This window comes from Pan paniscus, chromosome 14 (genome assembly GCF_029289425.2).
Source record: "Pan paniscus chromosome 14, NHGRI_mPanPan1-v2.0_pri, whole genome shotgun sequence".
In the NCBI taxonomy this organism is placed as follows: Eukaryota; Metazoa; Chordata; class Mammalia; order Primates; family Hominidae; genus Pan; species Pan paniscus.
Window position 1 is genome coordinate 99,779,859 of NC_073263.2, and position 22,374 is coordinate 99,802,232.

Below are 22,374 nucleotides of genomic sequence, written 5' to 3' on the forward strand. Positions count from 1 at the left end.
CAAGAATGCATTCTATAGTAAGAATTCTATAGTAAGAATGAATGGTAAGAATACTACTGATTAGTAAGAATTACTATTCAATAGTAGGAATTTTTATTCTATAGTTAGAATTCTTACTATTCAACAGTAATAATAAGAATTACTAATATCGAATAGAATTACTATTCGATAGTAATCATTATTATTCTGTAGTTCGAATTCTTACTATTCATTCTATAGTCTCAGGCATTATGCCATTTGGGAAGTCCACGCCACCTCTGTACCTCTGACATGGTTACCGAACCTTACAAACTGTATTCTTAGTACTTGCTTATCTAGCATGGTACTCAGCCAGGCTTTGGGCCATTAAAGGCAAGATCCTGGTCTTAGTTAACTTTGTAACCCAACTAGGTGCCAGTGGTGTTCCCGGCCCACACTAGTGCTCGTAAAGTGTGGAAATGAACTGAAGGCACTTAGGAAATTATACAGTACAAAGCATGTGAAGGTGGTATTAATGAGGACATCTCAGTGTGGTGTCTTGACTCCCTGGGTATGGCCAGGTGTTATTGTTGGACAACAGATTGTGATCTTTTTGTGTTAGCGATGCTGGTTAGTGCATGACATACACCCACCCACCCACACCCCTCCTTCCTGAATTTATATACGACACGTGAGATCATATCCAGCTGTTTAGACACACACACAATTAGGTGATTTTAACTGTGCTTCTCTGAGCTACACCCATCCCTTGTTGCTTAACTGTAAAAATGTTTATTTAATTTCTACTTGCAACAACTCATGTATATGGGGCTTCTGTTCTGCTGGAAGCTCTGGATCCTGTGGCGTGGGGATGCCGTCACATACTTCACAGTCTGATAGAGGAGGCAGCTGATGTAAGTGCCACCTCCATATGTCAAGCTGCATGTCAGATGGTACGCTGGGACTAGTTGATTCTCTGTGACTTGCCGCAAAAGTTCCTTGCCAGAGTAATCCCTTGTTTCCCAAGGGTGATGTAGATCATCCTATGTGACAGTAAAAATAGGCTAAAAACAGCCAAAGGACTTCAAAGCGCTTTTTTTTTCCATTTTTTTTTTCCTAGAGTGACTGAATAATGAGGGCAAAATGGGTGTCAATGGGCATGAAATGAATGAATGCCATTTGCACCAACCTGTTTTAGATGAGGAGGGTGGGACCTGGTGAGGAGTGACCACTGGGTGAGCATTCTGTGTCAATGGATTTCCAGCTCACATTGGCAGCGATTTGCACATTATTTCATCCCATTCCTGTGTGATCCATCTGAAAAGCTGCGAGACAGAGGGACACACATTCATTTTGGTGTCAAAGATCTGGGCTCCAGTCCCAGTTCGGCCACATACTAGCTGTGTGGTCTTGGGCAGGTTTGCTCTCTGGGCCTCTGTCCTGCTCTGTAAAGCAGGATTCACAATAGTGACCTTGTCCTTTGGAGGAAGTAGGAGGTGAAGTCCCTGGGCCCAGCTCAGCGTCCACAGCAAACTCCCATCAGGCCTGATCACCCTGGTGTGAACATTAACCCAGAACTAGCTTGCTTACGTGCTCTGCCAAGAAGCAAGAGGTCTGGGTTGGTCTGAACTACTCTTTGGAAAAACTACTTTTGGCAGATTTCAAACCAGTTCCTAAAATTTCCATATATTACATTTAGATTAAAGAGGAAAAACAACCCCAAGATGTTCTTTAATTGTCAATAAGACACACATTGAAAATTCTACACGGATGGCATGAGGCTGGGTGTGGTGGCTCGCACCTATAATCCCAGCATTTTGGGAGGCAGAGGTGGGTGGATCGCTTGAGGTCAGGAGTGCGAGACCAGCCTGGCCAACATAAGCGAGACCCCATCTCTACTAAAAATACAAAAAATTAGCCGGGTGCGGTGGTGCACGTCTGTAATCCCAGCTACTCAGGAGACTGAGGCAGGAAAATCTCTTGAACCTGGGAGGTGGAGGTTGCAGTGAGCCAAGATCACACCAATGTACTCCAGCCTGGGTGATGGTCAAGACTCCCATCTCAAAAAAAAAAAAAAAGGGATGGTGTACAAGTGCAGAGAAAGGGGTTATTATTTCACCTAGGTGTTAAATGAATAGCACAGTAAGAAAAAATATTTTTACGTAAACGGTTTCAGCCACAGGCTAAATCTGGACAAGGGCCACCACTATGTTTTTCTTAAAGATACACTCACACTCTGACTTAACCCTTTGATTCCGTGGCAGCATGGTGCAGACTGACTGCAGTTGTCTTTGGGGCGTGTCTTCCTGCTTCACAGTAACTGCTTTCACTGCTTTGAGTAAACTTGGCCTCTGCACCTCTGTCTGGTTATTGGCTGGATGTGGAAAAGGGTCGGTTGTGTCGGCCGAGCCCATTTTCCCTTCGGTGGTGGTGTAAATGCTTTCTGTAGCCTGTCCAGACTGTTTTGCTCAAACCCGTACTTGACTTTTCTGCTGGTCTGCTGCTGTGGTTGGGGGTTGCAGACGCTCCCACCCCCCCATATCCTTCCCAAGGTTGGACTCTCGGCCTATGGAGGGCTGCTGATGAGGCCCGTGGATCCTTCTCAAATCCAGTTTCTATATCCTTATTGGAAAATATTCCAGCCCCGTAGGTCCACACAAGCTGAAGGGATGTGCCTCACAGTTCAGAAGCCTTCAGGCAAGGTCAACAGAAACACGACAGGAATCCGGACAGTGTACGTCCCCTCACCCTGCAGGCCCAGCCGCGGACCTCAGGCCTTTGCCTTCCCCCCGAGGACTGCAGGACGTGCTGGGTTCCTGGGGCCTCTGATCCTGGGCCTTGTCCAGTGATGTCTGACTGCTGTTTTCTACTCACTTTTGGTTAACCTGCAGTACACCTCATATCCTGTTTCAAAATGAAATTGGAAGGTAGGGCTCCCTCAGGGGCAGCAAAGCTACAGCTTCAAGGCCAGACACGGATACTTAAAAAAATCTTCTAAAATTGTGGTACAATACACATAACATATAATTTATCATCTTCACCATTTGCAAGGGCTCCGTTGGGCAGCATTACATACAGGCACATTGTTCGACCTCCAGAACTTTTTCACGCTGCAGAACGGAAACACTGTATCCATTTACATTTTTAACTGGTTGAAGATGGAAAAAGAAGGCTATTTTGGGGACACATGAAAATGACATGAAATTCACATTTCAGTGTCCAGAGATGAAATTTTATTGACTAAAGCCCTGCCCATTTGTTTTGGGGTTGCCTATGGGGGCTCTTGCGCCACAGCAGCAGAGTCAAGACCAAGGGGACCACAAAGCTGAAATTTGTGCTGTCTGGCCCTTTGCAGAAAAAGGTTGCCGTTGCCTGGAATAGATAGGTTTGCATGTATGGAGGATTCAGCTGAAGATAAGGCCATGGGGTTGGGTCAGCAGGAAGAGATACTGGCCAGCAGAAACCTCTTCCCACTCCCCAAAGCACATCTACGCTGACTAAAGATTCTGTTTCTCCCTTCTCTTTTATTTTTTGAGATGGAGTCTCACTCTGTCACCCAGGCTGGAGTGCAGTGGTGCGATCTCAGCTCACTGCAACCTCCACCTCCTGGGTTCAAATGATTCTCCTGCGTCAGCCTCCTGAGTACCTGGGATTACAGGCGCCCACCAACACGCCCGGCTAATTTTTGTATTTTTAGTAGAGACAGGGTTTCATCATGTTGGCCAGGATGGTCTCGAACTCCTGACCTCAAGTGATCCTCTTGCCTTGGCTTGCCAAAGTGCTGGGATTACAGGTGTGAGCTACTGCGTCTGGCCTTTCCCTTCTTTGTGTGTGTGTGTGTGTGTGTATACAGCTTCCCAAGTAGCTGAGACTACAGGTATGTGCCACCACACTCGGCTAATTTTTTTTTTTTTTTTTTTTTTTTTGTAGAAATGAGGTTTCGCCATGTTCCCCAGGCTGGTCTTGAACTCCTGGGCTCAAGGGATACTCCTGCCTTGGCCTCCCAAAGTTCTGGGATTACAGGCATGAGCCATCATGCCCAGCCTCTCCCTTCTGATAGCTGAGTTAAGGGACTCTGTGGATGGCTTTATTGTGCAGCTATAGTATTTAATAAATATTGGTAATTTACTGGCTTTGTTTTAATATTAAAATTATGGTAAAATGAACTGCCCTGACCCTTGATATGCTTGTTTCTACCCTACCTTCCCTCAGTCAGTCAACCTCATCTAAATATATCTCCCTGCAGTTCTAATGGTGATCTTTCTAGGTGAATGTCATGAGCTGCTTTTTGATGCTCTTTCATTATCTGTGAAAAAGGATAAAAGTAGTTAAGTGGATAACTTAAGTATAAACAAAATCTTCATGGATTCTTTTAGCAGGAAAATGAGCTTGAATTGAGTGGTCATTTCTGTTCATTAAGTTCAGATTTTGAGGCCCTCCCCGCCAAGATGATTCTAGTTACTAGTGCTTACATTCGTGTACTGTGTTCTAAGCCATTTGGCATCTCAACAGACTCATCCACAGCAGCCCTATGAAATTGATGGGGCAGATATTTCTATTTACTTTTGGCAAATGAGGACATGAGGCTCATGAGGGGCCTGTCAGGCCCAGAAACACTGAACCTTGTCTCACTCTTGGGTCAACATAATATTTAGCTTTCAATGACTGCTCATTCTTGACCTTGTTGTTTGTCAAGGAAGGGGTTGGGGAAGAGAAAATTTAATTTGTTACTATTTTTCTTAACTACTGGGACTATATTGCCTGAGTGAGTGGTCGGGGGGTGTCAGCGAAGATGTTGGTTCAGGTAAGAATAAAATTCAGTTGTTATTTATTTAAGACTTACCATGGGCTGGGCCCAGTGGCTCACGCCTGTAATTCCAGCACTTTGGAAGGCTGAGGTGGGTGGATCACTTTGAGTTCAGGAGTTTGAGACGGGCCTGAGCAACATGTCTCTACTAAAAATACAAAATTAGCCGGGCTTGGTAGTGCATGACTGTAGTCCCAACTACTTGGGAGGCTGAGGCCAGAGAATCGCTTGAACCTGAGAGGCGGAGGTTGCAGTGAGCTGACATCACTGAATCTAACTGAAAGGCTTTTGAGAATAGGTAATTTTATAGAAGGAGAAATGCAGTACATAAAATTGGCTTTATGTTTATCTTGAATACCAAGAAAATTGTTTTTCTTGGGTAAATTTAGGTGATTTTTCAGTGGTGCTTTCTTGCACATTTGACCATAGAAGAACATGTGTTAAGCCCATCCCTTCTCATTTGGTCAAGGTCCATCCTTGGTCTCTATGACAGTTGAATGAAGATTGAGCTGTTCACACATCCTCAGTAATATACAAGTAGTATATCCGTCAAAAGGGTTTTGTGCTTATTTTCCAAGAGCTCTCGGTGCTCTAAATTCTTTATATGAACATGTAAGATTGCACATCTGGTTTTAAATGTGGACATGGGCATTGTAGGGTCCTGGTTTTTAAACTATTCATGACTTACAATGCCTCAGCGTATCTTCCTTGGGAAAATTCATTTTGTTGAATGCTCATCCTGAGGACGCAGCTCCCTTCCTAGAAATGGGGTAGCGCCTGGCACTTTGAGAGTTCCTCTGTGTGCAGGAAACCGATGAGTTTGCAGATACCAGCTTCATGATGGCCTGACTGAAACTTGTTGAGGAGCAATGCAGGATGGTGAATATTTTCATGATCTAGATCAGTTAACTCATCCTGCACATGGCTTACTTTATGTCATGAGAACAGATTTCTTAGCCTGAGAATTGGGACAACTTAGAAATTGGGAAACTAAGCATGTATATCTTTTAATTTTTTTCTTTTCTCTCTTCTCTTCTAAATGGAACATTCACGCAAGGCAGTGTACAGAGATGGTGTGGTATACTGCAGAGAGCAGGGGCCCGAGGGCAGGCCAGGGTACGAGTCTAGATGCCACCCTCTGAGCCATCGTTTCTTCATGGTTTTACATTGCTGTCCTCCGAATCAGAAATCATGATGTAAGACGAGGCGAATTGCAGTTGTGTGAGCTCTCTTTTCATGAAGATGATTATACATTTTGCTGATGTCTTAATAATTTCCCAAGTCAGGATGACAGAAGAGCTGAAAGCAGCCTACTTAGGATTATTCAAGGAAATGAAAGAACTGTTTCCTTCATTCATAAACACTTGAGAGTCTGCTCTGGCTTAGACACTACGTTAGTTGTTGAGAAACAACTCAACAAATTAGGCCGAGAATCTGCCCTAATGAAATCTAGAGTTTGGAAGAGAGAACACATCTACAAACCAGCACACGGTGATGACTTTTTTCCAAGGACCCACTTGGCGTCATTTGCTAAATGCTCCTCTTAACGGTGGTGAGTCTTATCTCCTCTTACATTGACAATACTGACAAGTATACATATATATATATTTAAATTTTACTTTAAGTTCTGGGATACATGTGCAGAATGTGCAGGTTTGTTACATAGGTATACATGTGCCATGGTGGTTTGCTGCACCCATCAACCCATCATCTAGGTATTAAGCCCCACATGCATTAGGTATTTGTCCTAATGCTGTCCCTGCCCTTTCCCCCCACCCCTCGACAGGCCCCAGTGTGTGATGTTCCCCTCCCTGGGTCCATGTGTTCTCATTGTTCAGCTCCCACTTATGAGTGAGAACGTGCGGTGTTTGGTTTTCTGTTCCTGTGTTAGTTTGCTGAGAATGATGGTTTCCAGCTTCATCCATGTCCCTGCAAAGGACATGAACTCATTCTCTTTTATGGCTGCATAGTATTTATGGTGTATATGTGCCACATTTTCTTTATCTAATCTATCACTGATTTGATAGACTGTATATCAGTATATCACTGATTTGGGTTGCTTCCAAATCTTTGCTATTGTAAATAGTGCTGCAATAAATGTACGTGTGCATGCTTCCTTATCGTAGAATGATTTATAATCCTTTGGGTTTATACCCAGTAATGGAATTGCTGGGTCAAATGGTATTTCTAGTTCTAGATCCTTGAGGAATCGCCATACTGTCTCAAAATACATTTTTTTTTCTTTTTCTTTTTGAGGTGTAGTCTCGCTCTGTCTCCCAGGCTAGAGTGCAGTGGTGCGATCTTGGCTCACTGCAACCTCTGCCTCCTGGGTTCAAGTGATTCTCCTGCCTCAGCCTCCCAAGTACCTGGGATTATAGGCGCCTCCCACCACGCCAATCTAGTTTTTGTATTTTTAGTAGAGATGGAGTTTCACCATGTTGGCCAGGCTTGTCTTGAACTCCTGAGCTCAGGTGATCCACCCACCTCACCCTCCCAAAGTGCTGGGATTACAGGTGTGAGCCACCTCGCCTGGCCAAAATACATATTTTTTAAGTACCTCAAAATAGCCCTTTTGCACGCTAATGGAAAGCCCAACAGTCACTATGATAGAGAATAATCTTCAGTAAAAGATAAGGAGGAAATTTTAATTTGGGAACCCGATAGTGAAATGCATACCCTTCTGTTTTCCTTCTGACTTCCTTGTCCTTTGTGTTTAGGAGCTTAAGGGATCCTTCTGTTTAAGTCACTAGGGGCTCAATATTAACGTGCAGATATGTGGGGAAAATGTCACTTGTTTGGTTGCAGTTTTGCCAGCTATAAAATCAGTTGGTAGTGGCTGCCTGGAGTATCTTGTCCTGAAAGATTGGGAGTTTGAATTGAGGATCAAAGGGGGTGTCAGAGATTAGTGATGTCTTCTGTCAGGTGGGCTGGTTGCCATGGTTGCTACCCTGGCTTGAGCTCCTATCAGCTCACATTTCAGAGATGATTAGTGAGGATTATAAGGATTGGGCTCAGAGTGGGGCCATGGGGCAGAAAGAAGACACTGGCTGAACTATTCTGAACTCTTAATGGGCACCCAAAACAAGTATGTTCAATTTTGTCAAAAGCTAGAAGGGCCCTGGCCACACTTGTGTTAATGCAAAAACCAGACTCCATAAAATATTCTAAAGAGGTACATTCTGAGCGAGTATGAGAGACTGGGAAACGTAGTCTGAAGAGGTCCTGAGAAAGTGTGCCCAAGGTGGTTGGGTTACAGTTTGGTTTTGTATATTTCAGGGAGACAGGAGTGCAGGTGAAGGCATGAATCAATACAAGGTTAGTATGTGTTGGTTTGCCCTGAAAAGGTGGGATATCTTGAGGCAGGGGCTTATAGGTGGATTCAGAGATTCTTCAATGTGTCATTGGTTAAAAGAGTAAAGCTTTGTCTAAAAATGTGGAGTCAGCAGAAAGGAATGTTTAAGATAAGGAAGTCTGTTAACCAAGATACTGGGTCAGAGTCACCTGTAGGGATGTGGGACTTAATCCTTGTCTGTTTGGCCTTAGGTCCTTTGATGTCTTACTGTCACAAAGAGTCTGTTTTGCGAATCTTATGATCTCTAGTTTAACATTAATGCTGGTCAGTTGTGCCTAAACTCCAAAAGGGAGGGGATGTAACGAGGTATGTCTAACCTCCCTTCCCATCCTGGCCAGGAATTCAGTTCTTAAGGTTCTTCTGGGGTCCCGTTGGCCAAGAGGGGTTTGTTCAGTTGGTGGAGGGCTTAGGAATTTCTTTTTAGTTTACACTGAAATGAGCTGTGCAAGGCCTGGGGCCTCATCTCTCTAACTTCTTGTCCACGGAAGCATCTGACACAGTGGGCATTCAGTAAGCGTTAGTTGAAGTAACATTGATGAAAATCATATTCTGTTGATAACGTAGCTCGTGTGAAGCAGCAAATGCTATTTTGTGTGTAGAGAAATAGAAGGTCAGAGCCCACAATGAACTAAGCTCTGTGAGGGCCTCCAGGGAGACCTCCAAGAAGTTCAAGGTCACAGAGTAGTGGGCCCAGCAGAGCAGGGATTTGAACCTAGGTTTGCCTCATAACAAAGCTCATCTTCTTTCCCCCACAAAAGGAAATGTGAGAATGATGGCGGTCAATGACAGACTTAGCCACTTATAATCAGTTTTTGTTTAAAAATGACAACACCATGGTTTGACATGGTTAGGGAGGAAGAAATGGAGTTTGCTAGGTCTGGCTGTTGACTGTGGTTGCTTCTGAGGGGACAGACTTTTCGGGGCAACCACCCTCTCCACCAGCATACAGAGATTGCTTTTTTAATCTAGGATTGCTTTTCTCGTCATACTTTGTCCCTATTCAGATGTACCTGTAGGCCTGGTTATTTTGTCTGTGTGATTGTTACAGGAAAAAAGTGAAAAGATTTGAAAAATGATCAAGAAGAGCACGAGATATCCCCAGGTTATACAGAGAGATTCCCTGGAGGCTTTGTTGGCGCACAGGGCCATGCTTGGTTTAGAAAAGGCAGCGCGGGGCAGCGTGGGGCTCCTCCGGTTTCTCTTTGTCTGAAATGCTGAGTTTCACAGGCTCCTTACTGAGTTCAGATTTCCCTGGGGCAGAAGAGACTGAGGGAGGAAGGAAGGTTGCCGTTTATTTCATTGATTAATGGCAACAACTGCAATTATTTTTGCACCAACCTAATATTTCTATGATAATAGTTTTTTTTTAACACAGCAAAAATCAGGGATTGAAAGTTTGAAACCTGAGCTTTTAGGCAAACTCCTCCCCTAAAAGTAAACAATGAGATAAACAGCAGCCTTTTAATGGAAAAAACTGCAATTACTTTTGCTCCAACCTAATAATTTACTTTCTGAAATCCTCCCCAGCAGACTTCCTAAAATCAAAGTGACCGGATGGTCCCATTGAGAGGATTTCAGTCTAAACATAAAACACTAGTAAATGATTACTAACCAGCTCCCAAGTTGGTGACCATCAAAAATATCACATATTAAAAGCTGGTACCAGTATCCTTCAAGTAAGTGAAAACCTCCTTTAATATGTTAGGGTTTTATCTGGACATCAGGTAAATTTTTTATTCAGATCAGATCACTTTATTCTCAAGGTTTTAATTTAGGTCAGATAATAGATGCTTGGCTATAACACTATCTGTTTGTTCCTAAAGTAATATGATTGTATTAAAAAGTGTTCTTCAGCCATGCAATACTGTATTCATCTTGCCATCCTTGAGTGAGTCAGTGAATTATCTTGTGATACAGGACTGCATTTATCTGACAGATATCTTTTGAAAGTAACATGATATCTGTGAGAGGTCTGAGGCTGTGATTTCACTTTGGTTTTCTGTATGTGATTCTGTAATAAGTTAATGCCTTAACTTAAACTCTAATGTTACAGAATTTTGTAAACACGAACAGATGAATTCAGATTCTTTTTCAAAAGTAGATTTGACACACTGAGCTATTTATGCATGGAATACACGATGTCAGAGATTTGCTTCCACATAGAATAGGTGGCAGTGAATGTGGGTAAGGAGATATATATATATATATATAATATTTATATATATTTATATATATATTTATATATATATGTAGGTGAAACAGGATTGGCCATGAGTTGATGATTGTTGAAGTTAGGTAATGATTTGGTAAATATTTTAAAATATTTTATGAATTTTTAATAGGTTTAATTGTGTTTTCCTGAAGGCAAAATCTGACAAGTTTCTAGGGAGGAGATTGGCAGAATAGAGTAATTCCTAACATTGTTGGAATTTGAAAGGAAATGGTCCCCCAACTTCTTTTCTCTTTCTCTCTTTTTTTTTTTTTTTGTATCTCTGAAAGACTGAGCTGAACGATTGTGACAATTAATTAGTATATAAAATGTCCCACTTTCCTGGTGGAGTGGTTGACATTGGTGGCTAAGCAATTTCAGGCATGAGAAGAGAATAAACCTTTACTGATTAATGGTTGACTTGTGACCTCCTGGTCACTTTCTGGGCTGGCAGCAGCATGATTTGTGTAACATTTAAACATAGTTGAGAATCATAAAATATTCTTTTCATGCATTGATTTCTTAATGCATTTTTAAAGTGTTTTCATTAAGACCAGAAAAATTATGATCTGTGTGTGAAACTGACAAAGGTCGGCGGGGGTATGATGGATGTCATTATCGAAAGTCCTAAGTGATCATGGAAATCCCTTCTTCCTTTTTCTGAGGCATACAGGCAGATGGAATTCTGCCTTGTTTCATGTTGACATCTCTGCATGTTCATTCTGAGAGGCTCACAGGATGGCTGGCCTGGCTATCCCTGAGGGCTCATGGCCTGTCCCCAGAGGAATTAAGCATAGCTGAAGGCTAGCCTTCCCTCTATTGATGTAATTGATGAAATGAGGAAGCAAGATGCTAAGAACAAGACCCATTTCTCAATTATTGAGTGTTTTAGAGTCTCTGAAAAAGATATTTAGAAGCACCAGAGCCTGCTAATTTTGCCTGGGGTTTAGGATTTATATATAACCAATGAGACAGAGCAAGAATTCCCTTTTGGGCAATATGGTCTACTCTGCCCTGTTTATAGAGTTGTTGATTTATAATATTATGGCATAACAGTTGAAAAAAAGCAAAACACAAGATTATAGGTAAGACTTGATTACAAAAGCTATGTAATGATTTTGTACCGGTACAGACAAAAGAGAGGAGCTAAACAAATGTAAAAATAATTGGGTTAGGGTAGAGGGGATGTGGATAACTTTTTTCTTGCTTTAAAGCATCTTTATTATTATGTTGTTTTTACGTTTGGATTTTGTTTACAAAAGAACCAAAGTAAGTCAGCTTCTTGGTATTCAGAAGTTCCAAAGATGGAATTTTCCCATCAGAGTGCGATGGTTTAAATAGAAGTTAGGTTCCTAGGAAGAATAAATGAACCATAATATAATTGGATAGGATGTAGAATATCCATTGCTTTCCCCAAGACCAGAATGATACCTCTCACAGGCAATGCGAGGAGTCCTCCACCCCTGCCACCCACACCGGGTGTGTGACCCAGCAAGGGGGCATGGGTGGGGTGGGAGGAAGGTAAAAAGAGGGGAAGACCACAATAGCTGTTCATATACAGGATTATTTGCTATTCTGTTCTTAAAGATTGCTTGATATTTTGTTTTGATTGCAAAAGCTGATTGATAAGAAAATGTCAACATGTCAAACACAAGTATTCGTTTTGTTCAAAATGTTTGTTAGATCAAATCAGAATATGATCCCAGAACATGTCTGAGCTCTTGGATCTGCTCTAGAAAAATACACACACACACACACACACACACACACACACACACACACACACACACACACACACACACCCCATATGTATATATTAGAAGCAGGGAGTGGCTCTGTCACCCAGGCTGGAGTGCAGTGGCATGTGTGGTCATAGCTCACTGTAACTTTGAACTCCTGGGCTCAAGTGGTCCTCTGGCCATGGCCTCCTGTGTAGCTGGGACTGCAGACACACACCACCTTGCCTGGCTATTTTTTATTTTTATTTATTTATTTATTTTCTGTAGAAACAGGATCTTGCTTTGTTGCCCAGGTTGGTCTTGAACTCCTGGCCTTAGGTGATCCTCCTGCCTCAGCCTCCCAAAGTGCTGGTTTTATACCATGCCTGGCTTTAGAAAGAAATATATTAATTGACATCTACAAAGAGATGAGCCATGTCCACATAATTGGTTCTGCTTATTCAACAAGCCGTTTTTCAGTGCTGAGACTTCCTCTGAGGAGGTATGGGTGGTGGCGCCGGGAAAGGGGTGAGGCCTTCTGGGAGACCTTCGGGGACGCCACCTTGAGGGTGGAGTCCTGTGCTAGTGGCAGAGCACTGTTGAGAGTCAGCCGAGTGAGTCTCAGTTGCCTGGGCTTGTTTTATGCATGCGGCACCTGTTTCAAGTTCTCAAGAAACATGGTATTCAGTTCATTGAGAGCACTGGTTCTTCATCCCAGCTGCCTATGAGAATCATCTAGAAATCTCTTGGAAAACATGGATGCCCAACTTCCACCCCCCCAAAAATTCTGATTCAATTGGTTGGGCGGGGGCCTAGGCATTGTTATTTCTGAAAAGCTTTCCAGGTGATTCTATTGTGCAGCGAGGATCAAAATCTGGTGATCTGTTATTTAACAAGCTATTGTTTTAAATGGAGCTTAAGGGGAAGTATTACTGTGACTATTCAAAAGAGCTGTGTTTTCTTCTACTGGTCCACAGTGAGACTTTAATATCCAGGGTGTGTGTATGAGTGAGTGAGTGTGTGTGTGTGTATGTTCTGTGTGTCTTTGTGTTGTGTGTGAGTGTATGTGTGAGAACATGTTGTATGTGTGTGTTGTGTGTGTATGTGTATATGTTGTGAATGTGTGTGTGTGAGTATACTTCAAGTGTGTGTGTATATGTGTGTGAGTGTGAATGTGAGAGTATATTGTGTTTAAGTGCGTGTTTGTGTGCACGTTGCATATGTGTGTGAGTGTGCTTGTGTGAGCATTGTGTATATGTGTGAGAATGTGTGTGAGACAGTGTTGCAAGTGTGTGAGTGAGTGTGTTGTGTAACTCACCAGATGACCCTAATGTGCAAACAGGGTTGAGATCCAGAGCTGTGTCTGAGTGTTGTCTGTGTCCTCCCTGGAGAATATCCTTCGTTTTCTGGTTCGGAGTGTATATTGATTGGCATAATAACCACTACTCATCGATAAACCTATGTAAAGACCCATAAGACCTGCTAGCTGGGAAAATGGTAGATTTTTCACTTCACTTCTACATTTCTACCTTGTGATTTCATGGACTATGTCATAAATTTATTAATATTAATTATGAACACTTATGAAGGTGTTTTGATACCTGTTGTGACGAGGCTGCATTGTTTTTCTTATCATTTTAATGTTATTTATTTATTTATTTATTTAATTTATTTATTTTGAGACAGAGTCTCCCTCTGTTGCCCAGGCTGGAGTGCAGTGGTGCGATCTCGGCTCACTGCAACCTCCGCCTCCCGGGTTCATGCCATTCTCCTGCCTCAGCCTCCTGAGTAGCTGGGACTACAGGCACCTGCCACCACACCCTGCTAATTTTTTTTTTTTTTTTTTTTTTTTGTATTTTTAGTAGAGACGGGGTTTCACTATGTTGGCCAGGATGGTCTTGATCTCCTGACCTCGTTATCTGCCCGCCTCGGCCTCCCAAAGTGCTGGGATTACAGGCGTGAGCCAACGTGCCCGGCCCATTTTAATGTTTTTTAATCCAGATTGGCAGCATGCTAAATAAATAGTAAATTTCTAAGTACAATAGAAAAAATTGCTCATGAAATGTGCCAGTATTAACATTCATTTCTTCCATTACATTACTTTGAAAATTTTGTAGATTCAAGAGAATGTTGAAGTGGTGGTTACTTTTGTTTTCCACATTGATTCTCTTCACTGAGAATGTTGAAATAATCAATGATTGTGAAGTGAAATTTCTTTTTATTAATGCAATTAAAAATTTGCTCCCCCCTTGCATATGCCATTTGAAACAAATTCCACACATATTACAGTTTTACAGCAGTGCTGAATGGTGGAACTGCTGTGATGATGGAAATGTTCTGGGCTTCTGCTGTTTCAGCAGCCACTGGAAATGTGGTTCTGGATTGACTGAGCAACTGAATTCTTAATTGTATTTAATTTTAATTAATTTACTAGCCACATGTGGCTAGTGCCCGCCCCAGTGGGCAGAGCAAGTGCAGAGGCTGGTTCTGTTCGGCTTGAGAGGAGCTTGGGTGGGGCCCCTGCAGCAGAGTGACAGCTGCCCCAGGGGATGTCAGGGACATCACCATTGCATATACCCTGGTAGGTGGGATGTCTTCTGAAATCCTGTGCCTTGCTACTGTTACTCGTAGAGGCTTGGACAAGAATCAGTGATCCCAAGAAAGGATGTAGGATGTGGCTTTGTGGGGTATGACGTAGCTCAGATTGAAAACTTGTGGCCCCGGTACCAGGCGATGCCCCCCCTCTGTCTTCCGGGTCTCCCCCACGTTCTCCGCTGTCTGGCCCTGATGTGCCCGGCACCTTTCTCAGGTGTTTTCAGCCTCTCCCTTGCTCCTGGCTCCTCCCAGGGGGAGGTAACCATTGCCACATCAGTGCCCCTGTGCCCTCCCCTGCATGCCCTGCTCCCAGCCATGCATGTCGCCTCCATTTCCTCTCTGCCTGCAGTGCCTGTGGCTCCCCTCCATGACCTCAATGCTGACTATTCTTTTGAGGAAATCCTTCCTTAGCACACAAATCAGCTGGCGTCACTTCTGCTTAAAAACCAGCAGTGGCTTCCCCTAGAAAACAGCCTCCTGGGTGTGCTTCTGGGGTCTCCGGGATCAATTCCCCCCTGCCCTCCCCCTCCACACCCAGCATCAGCTGGTTTTCCAGCCCAGCCCTGAGCCCCCACGGGAAATGGCCCGAGCTGGTGCAGCCTCAGCTTTCAGGCCTCGGCGGCTGCTCTCATGCCTTCCTGAGCAGTTCTGCCAGGCTTCATCCCAGGCTCACTCCTTCCTCGTGTCTTGGCCGAGAAGACCCTTCTTTAGGTGTCCTTCCCATGTGCTCCCCGCTCACCCCAGCTCTCTGTCTGCTCCTGTCTGTGTCCCTGTTGAATCCGTATAGCTGCACAGAGCCTGGCCGGACACCCGGTGTACTGTCAGCACCCACGACTGTGGTAAACGAGCAACTTGAACAAGTTCATAATGTAACCCAAACCCTGGGGGTTTCTGTTCACAGACACTTCTTCAAATCCCAAGTTTGATAAATTAATGAATTTTTCCAGAAAACTCAACTGCCTGGACTTTATCCCTCAACTTCTTTACTCATCGTTTACTCAATTCCATTGACTCCATTTTTATTCTTCATTTTACAAAAGCACGATCGTATTCTTTCTCTGGATGTTATTAGCCCACTTATTTAGGGCCCATGGTAGTTTAATCAGAGAAAATAGATGGCTGGGTTCGTTCTGAGAAAAGCAAAAATACAGACAGGGATGTTTTTGTTAGGAGTGAATTTTTAAATTTACACCTAACATGATTAATGTAATCCTAATCTGTTACTACTTAATGCAATTAAAACTTTTTTGGACAATTATGTATTATAAATAGTAAAAGCAGAAATATATTTATTAATAATAGCTAGTTATAAAGTTCATTTCAGGTTGGGCTCGGTGGCTCATGCCTGTAATCCCAGCACTTTGAAAGGCCGAGGTGGGCAGATCATGAGGTCAGAAGTTGGAGACTAGCCTGGCCAACATGGTAAAACCTGTCTCTACTAAAAATGCAAAAATTAGCTGGGTGTGGTGGCACGCACCTGTAATCTCAGCTGAGTAGGAGGCTGAGGCGGGGGAATTGCTTGATCCCGGGAGGCAGAGGTTGCAGTGAGCCGGTTGCAGTGAGCTAAGATCGTGCCACTGTTCTCCAGCCTGGGCAACAGAGCAAGTCTCTGTCTTGGAGGGAAAAAAAAAAGTTCCTTTCAGCAAGCTTGTTTAAGAAGGCATAGCTTTTTAGTGGCTCTTGTATGTCTGTTCATTTCCATACTCTTTAATCACAGTGCAGTTATTTGCACCTGGCCTGGATCTCCTTATTGCCCTCCTGTCAGGGAATCTGTATTCACTACAGTCCGCATTCACTCCATGTCTCTACCTTCCCATACAACAAGCACAAGAAAGTCACTAAAAGTGGAGCATCAAAATGCTTTTACCTCTAGCTAATTTTAAAGGTAAAATGAAAATGTACCAACTGCAAACAAGAAATCTGCTCCATGGTCAACATTAATGATGAGTCTTTGGCATTTGACAATACAGGGGAGTGATATTCCTCAGCTGTTATGAACTGCGAGGCCCTCTGATTATTCCAAGAATTATCCGGTACCCTTGATTCTGGTTAATAGTAAGTTACCCAGCTAATTTTCTGTTAACTGAAATTTGGACTTCAGCTGTTATTTGGAGGGCACGCATCTTGCTGCCTCAACTTCTTTTAAGGCAGATGTGAAATTCTAATGTGGGGTCCGTGGGGCATGAACCTCTGAATGCATCACTTGGCAGAAATCCTCTGCCCATCAGCCGAGTACTTTACTCCTTAGTTCCTCATTCAAAACATGATGAGGCCGGGCGCAGTGGCTCACGCCTATAATCTCAATGCTTTGGGAGGCCGAGGTGGGCGGATCACTTGAGCTCAGCAGTTCCAGACCACCCTGGGCAAAATGGTGAAACCCTGTCTCTAAAAAAATGGAAAAATTAGCCAGGCATGGTGGTGTGTGCCTGTGGTCCCAGTTACTTGGGAGGCTGAGGTGGAAGGGTCACCTGAGCATAGGGACCTGTGATCACAGCACTGTACTTCAGCCTGGGGGACAGAGTGGGACCCTGTCTCAAAAAAGGAAAAAACAAAAAACAAAAACCCCATGATTAACAAACTCAATTAACCTACACAGGCTTAGTTATTGTTCCTAGGACATAGAAGGTTGGAAAGAGATAGAGCAAAGTGAGCTGTGAGAATTGATAGCAGAGGCTCTGACTCTGCAAAAGTAAATAGTAACTCAAAAGTTGACAGGCTTAGAATACTATAGTAAAAATAGTAATAATAATGGATGTTTGATAAATGGTCTAAGATCAGTTCTCTCTCTTTAAGAACTCAAGGAATTATAAACCTACTTAGAAATTATTTCTATCAGAGGATTAAAAGATTTGATCTTAAAAGAGAATTTCTGGGCCAGGCGCTGTGGCTCACACCTGTAATCCCAGCACTTTGAGAGGCCGAGGCAGGCGGATCACAAAGTCAAAAGATCGAGACCATCCTGGCTAACATGGTGAAACCCAGTCTCTACTAAAAATACAAAAATTAGCTGGTGTGCGGCACGTGCCTGTAGTCCCAGCTACTCAGGAGGCTGAGGCAGGAGAATCGCTTGAACCCAGGAGGTGAAGGTTGCAGTGAGCAGAGATCATGCCACTGCACTCCGGGCTGGCAACAGGGCAAGACTCTGTCTCAAAAAAAATTCTGGAAAATTCTCTCCTGTCAAATGCTTTATTTTTTTTGACATTGCCATAAAAACAATATGTCATTATACCTACTATCTTAGAAGATGCATTTTACTGAAATAATCATGCTTATCAGTATGCACATGTTATTATGCATTTCTCTGTATAATGAAGGACTTTATGTGCACTTGAGCGAATTTGTCTACACCTTAAAGAGGATCATTTTGACTTGATTGAACAGGATAACTCTGCATAAATGCTATAATCTATATGCTTTGAAAGTGGCTTTCCTGTCATTTGACTTAGTTAGGAATTTTCATAAGGAAAATCAGGACATCTTCATTCTAAGGAGAAAACCAAAGGGAAGTTTTAGAGGAAGCCGTTTATGCAAATTTAAGGTCAAGAAAGACTAAAATTACTTGGGTTTTGTCTTCAAATTTTTTAGAACAGTAGAATGCAAGAGGCTATCCTGGAAAATGCCATGTACAGCAATTAAAAGCTTAGTCTTCTCCCCAGAAGCCTAAGGATGCAGCAGAGTTGACCGAAGCCCTTGCAGAGAGGCAGGATAATAAACAGAGGCTACCAAACAGGACAGAATCCAAGTGTTGGGTGTTCTGGCGTTCTAAGAAGCTGGTTTTGTTTCTGTTTTTTTCATCTGAGAAAAATCTTTGGATAATAAACCTTCCGATTTTATCAGCCTATTCACTAATATTTTTAAGATATTTGTTCTTGCTTTAGGAGAAATCACCCTGAAGGTTGTTCTCTTCTATAATTAGCATATACCTTTAAGTGAAATTTTCCTCAGCCTCTATAATGTGGTTAGTTTATATATCTCTGAAGATGAAGATAATTACTTAGCTTGTTTATAGAATACACTGCCACAAATATGGGTATTTGCTGACTATAATTAAGGATGTACAAGTTACTGGGTAAAATAAATCCCAAAATGTTCAAAGTTAGAATTTTCTGTTTGGAAGGGCAGCTAACAAAGAAGGTAGGTTGTGTCCTTTAAATCTATGCTGTGCGGTGTGGAAGGGCTCCAGCAACATACAGTGATTTCAGTTTAAATGAAATACAATTAAAATGTTTGCTCCTCAGTTGCACTGGTCATGTTTGAAGTTCTCAATAGCCTCATGTGGCTGGTGGCTGCCATACTGTACAGTGCAGATATATCTAGAACAAGTTTGTCCAACGCCCATGGCCCGTGGGCCACATGAGGCCCAGGATGGCTTTGAATGAGGCCCAACACAAGCTTGTAAGTGTTCTTAAAACATTATGAGACTTTTTGTGTGATTTTTTTTTTTTTCCTCATCAGCTATTGTTAGTGTTAGTGTATATTATGTGTGGCCCAAGGCAATTCTTCCTCTTCTTCCAGTGTGGCCCAGGGAAACCAAAAGATTGTTGGTCAACACTTGAATAACCAATGCCACCACCTTCCTTCTATGTATAAATGTCTTTAAATGACCAAGATGATACATATCCATAACTTGCCCTTCCTATGCCCTGCCCCATCCCTGCCCTCACCTCACAGTACCTAGGCAACAAACAAAGCTAAATCCCTGAGAAGTGTTCCCCCAACCCGAGAGCTAGACATTTGATCCCCAAGAACTAAGTGGCTAAACTGGCTTCAGCAGACACATAGATATTTGGGAAAAAAATAGCAGTCTCATTACGGAATTAGATGAATGAACCCATTGCTCTTTTTCTTCTTCTGATTACATTAAGGATATCTAGACTTTTCCTAATGCCCAGTCTCAAGTATCTATTTGAGTTACTGACTCCCTTTGTCCCTCAATGTTTTTTCCTGATTATATTTGCAAGTGAAGTTTGTTTCTACTCTCAGTGAGTTGAGAAAATTAATTTCTAATATTCAGAGGATCTCAGTCTGCCTCAGAGTAATCTGAGTGAAGTGTTGGATTAAAACCAGGCTCCGGAATCGTTCTTCCTGTGCCAGCTGCTAGCTATTGACTCTCCTTGAGCTGAGGCACACTTCTTGCTAGTTCTCTGTGTACGCATTTCCTATTAGACAGATGGGAAAATGTCACTCCTGTTAACAGAGGTGGGCCCCCTTGGACCTGAAAGCCACACAGAGTCTGTCTAATTTATGGTCTGGCTCTAGATCCGACTTTGGAATGAAAGATTTTGAAACCTGCTTCCATGTTGCTACTTTTCCAAAAGGTGCGAGTATTATTATTCAGTAGCTAAAAGGTAATGCTGCAGTGCTCATGGAAATGCATTCCATTCAATCAAGCAGGCAGTCTAGATTGTAACAATGTTCATGTCCCCTTATTGGACTTAACAAAGCTTTTTTATTTTGAAGGGGAAAAATGTAACATGTACACATTAAAAACTTTTAAAATATGGAATCCCTCCCCACCCCCCATAACCTGGAGGCATTCTTACTTATAAGAAGTTTAAAAAATTGAAATAAAACAGATTAATGTGTGTTTTCTCGTCATGAATGCTAGCTCCTTTCCTTTTTCTCCTAATCTCCTCATTTTATTTCATTCAGAATTTTCTGAGCATTTTTTTCTTCATCTCAAAGAGCCCCTGGGAAGCTGCGTGGTTGCTTAGTGATGTCACTCACAGTCTGAGAAAGCCAGGTGCCTGCTAGACATTAAAACATGCTCATTATCCTTCCTGTAATCTGCTGCCTTGTCTCACAGAAATTTGAAACCTAAGTGGATCCTGGTTGTAATGAAAAGAATCATCATCAGCCCTTTTTACATCTGACATTGGGGTAATTTTGTTTTGCGTATTTGGTCTCAACTGCTTTTTAACCCAACAGGCTGCATTCAAACGACTCTCTTCCTTTATGGAGATGATGTTGTTCAACTGCTTCCGCTGTTATTAGTCTTAAGAGTTGAAAATAAAATGCTTACAGTAGGAAGCTTACTAAGAAGACAAGTTGTTGCTTTTCAACCATCGTTTGGGAGTAACAGTGAACTTGACAGGAGTCAGTATTTGCCAGAAAAATGATCCCAAGCCTTGCTCCAGGCTACTGTCTTCTCACCCACTGTTCCACGGCCCCTTCCTGGCCCTTTTGGGGGTCCCCTGTGTCTATTTCAGGCCACGTCTCCCTCTGTATGCAGACCTATGTATGCCGCTTCCTCTTTGCTGCCCCTTAGGTACCCTGAGATCAGTATATCTAACACTGAATTGACTCTCTCACTGCTCATAATACCTTATTCTTTCCTCACTTAGAACCCCTGGCCTCACTGTCCCTTCCACCCAGTCTGCAAACCAGAAACCTGCGTGGCCCATGGGTTTCTCCTGTGCCCACTCGTCTCTTGTAGCCAAGCAGTCACCAGATCTTGTGATCCTGCCTCTCGTTATCTGCCCCTCTCTCCTGCATCTGCTCCTTCCTGAGCACAAGCCTCATTATTTCATAGAGCCCTCCTGTGACCAGCTGGTCTTTCTGCCTCCCTTAGTATCTGTCCCCTTGATATGGTTTGGCTGTGTCCCCACCTAAATCTCAACTTGAATTATAGCTCCCATAGTTCCCACGTGTTGTGCAAGGGACCCCATGGGAGATAATTGAATCACGGGAGTGGTCTCTCCCATACTGTTCTCGTGGTAGTAAGTCTCACACGTTCTGATGGTTTTATAAGGGGGTTCCGCTTTTGCTTCTCTCTCTTCTCTTGTCTGCCGCCATGTGAGACATACCTTTCACCTTCTGCCATAATTTTGAGGCCTCCCCAGCCATGCGGAACTGTGAGTCCTTTAAACCTCTTTCTTTTGTAAATTGCTCTGTCTTGGGTTTGCCTTTATCAGCAGCGTGAAAATGGACTAAAACACCCCTTTTCAGTCCACCCTACTAGAGACAACACATTGATTACCGATGGACTCATTGATCCAGTCAACATTTACTCAATACCTACTTTGTCCCAGGCACTTCTTTTTGTTGTTGTTTAAAGAAATTAGCTTTTATAAATAAAAAGAACAATGAGGAAGAATAATAACAGAATTTTGGATTGATGGGCTTCGGGGATCCTTGCTGTACTGTGAGCTCATCCAGTCAGATTTTGTTTCCATGATATCACATCATTTTGTTACCTGAGCCAATTTAATTAAAAAACTCTCATACTGTTTATGTAGCATCGTACTGACCCAACCTGTTGCAATTTAATCTTTGCATGTATTTTCATGACATGCTCCCAATAAAACAAAACAGAAACCAGTTTCTGCTATAGTCACTGTGCTTTGCACTACAGATACAAAATGTTCGCTTTTCCTTTCATCTTCCAAATATTTTTGTTTTCTCTGCAAAAAGTCAATGTCATAGGCATTTGTCCTTTCCAAATTAACCATCAGACATGTCTTTTTTTTTTTTTTTTTTGAGATGGAGTCTTGCTCTGTCGCCCAGGCTGGAGTGCAGTGGCTCAGTCTCGGCCACTGCAACCTTCTCCTCCCGGGTTCCTGCCATTCTCCTGCCTCAGCCTCCCGAGTAGCTGGGACTACAGGCGCCCGCCACCACACCTGGCTAATTTTTTGTATTTTTAGTAGATACGGGGTTTCACCATGTTAGCCAGGATGGTCTCAATCTCCTGACCTCGTGATCCACCCGTCTCAGCCTCCCAAAGTACTGGGATTAC

General features: G+C 42.8%; 1 protein-coding gene across 7 annotated transcripts in view; it reads left to right on the forward strand.

Annotated features, from left to right (window-relative positions):
* FARP1 (FERM, ARH/RhoGEF and pleckstrin domain protein 1) overlaps nucleotides 1–22,374 on the forward strand; it is a 311,897-nt gene that overhangs the window by 122,780 nt on the left and 166,743 nt on the right. The window lies entirely within an intron of this gene.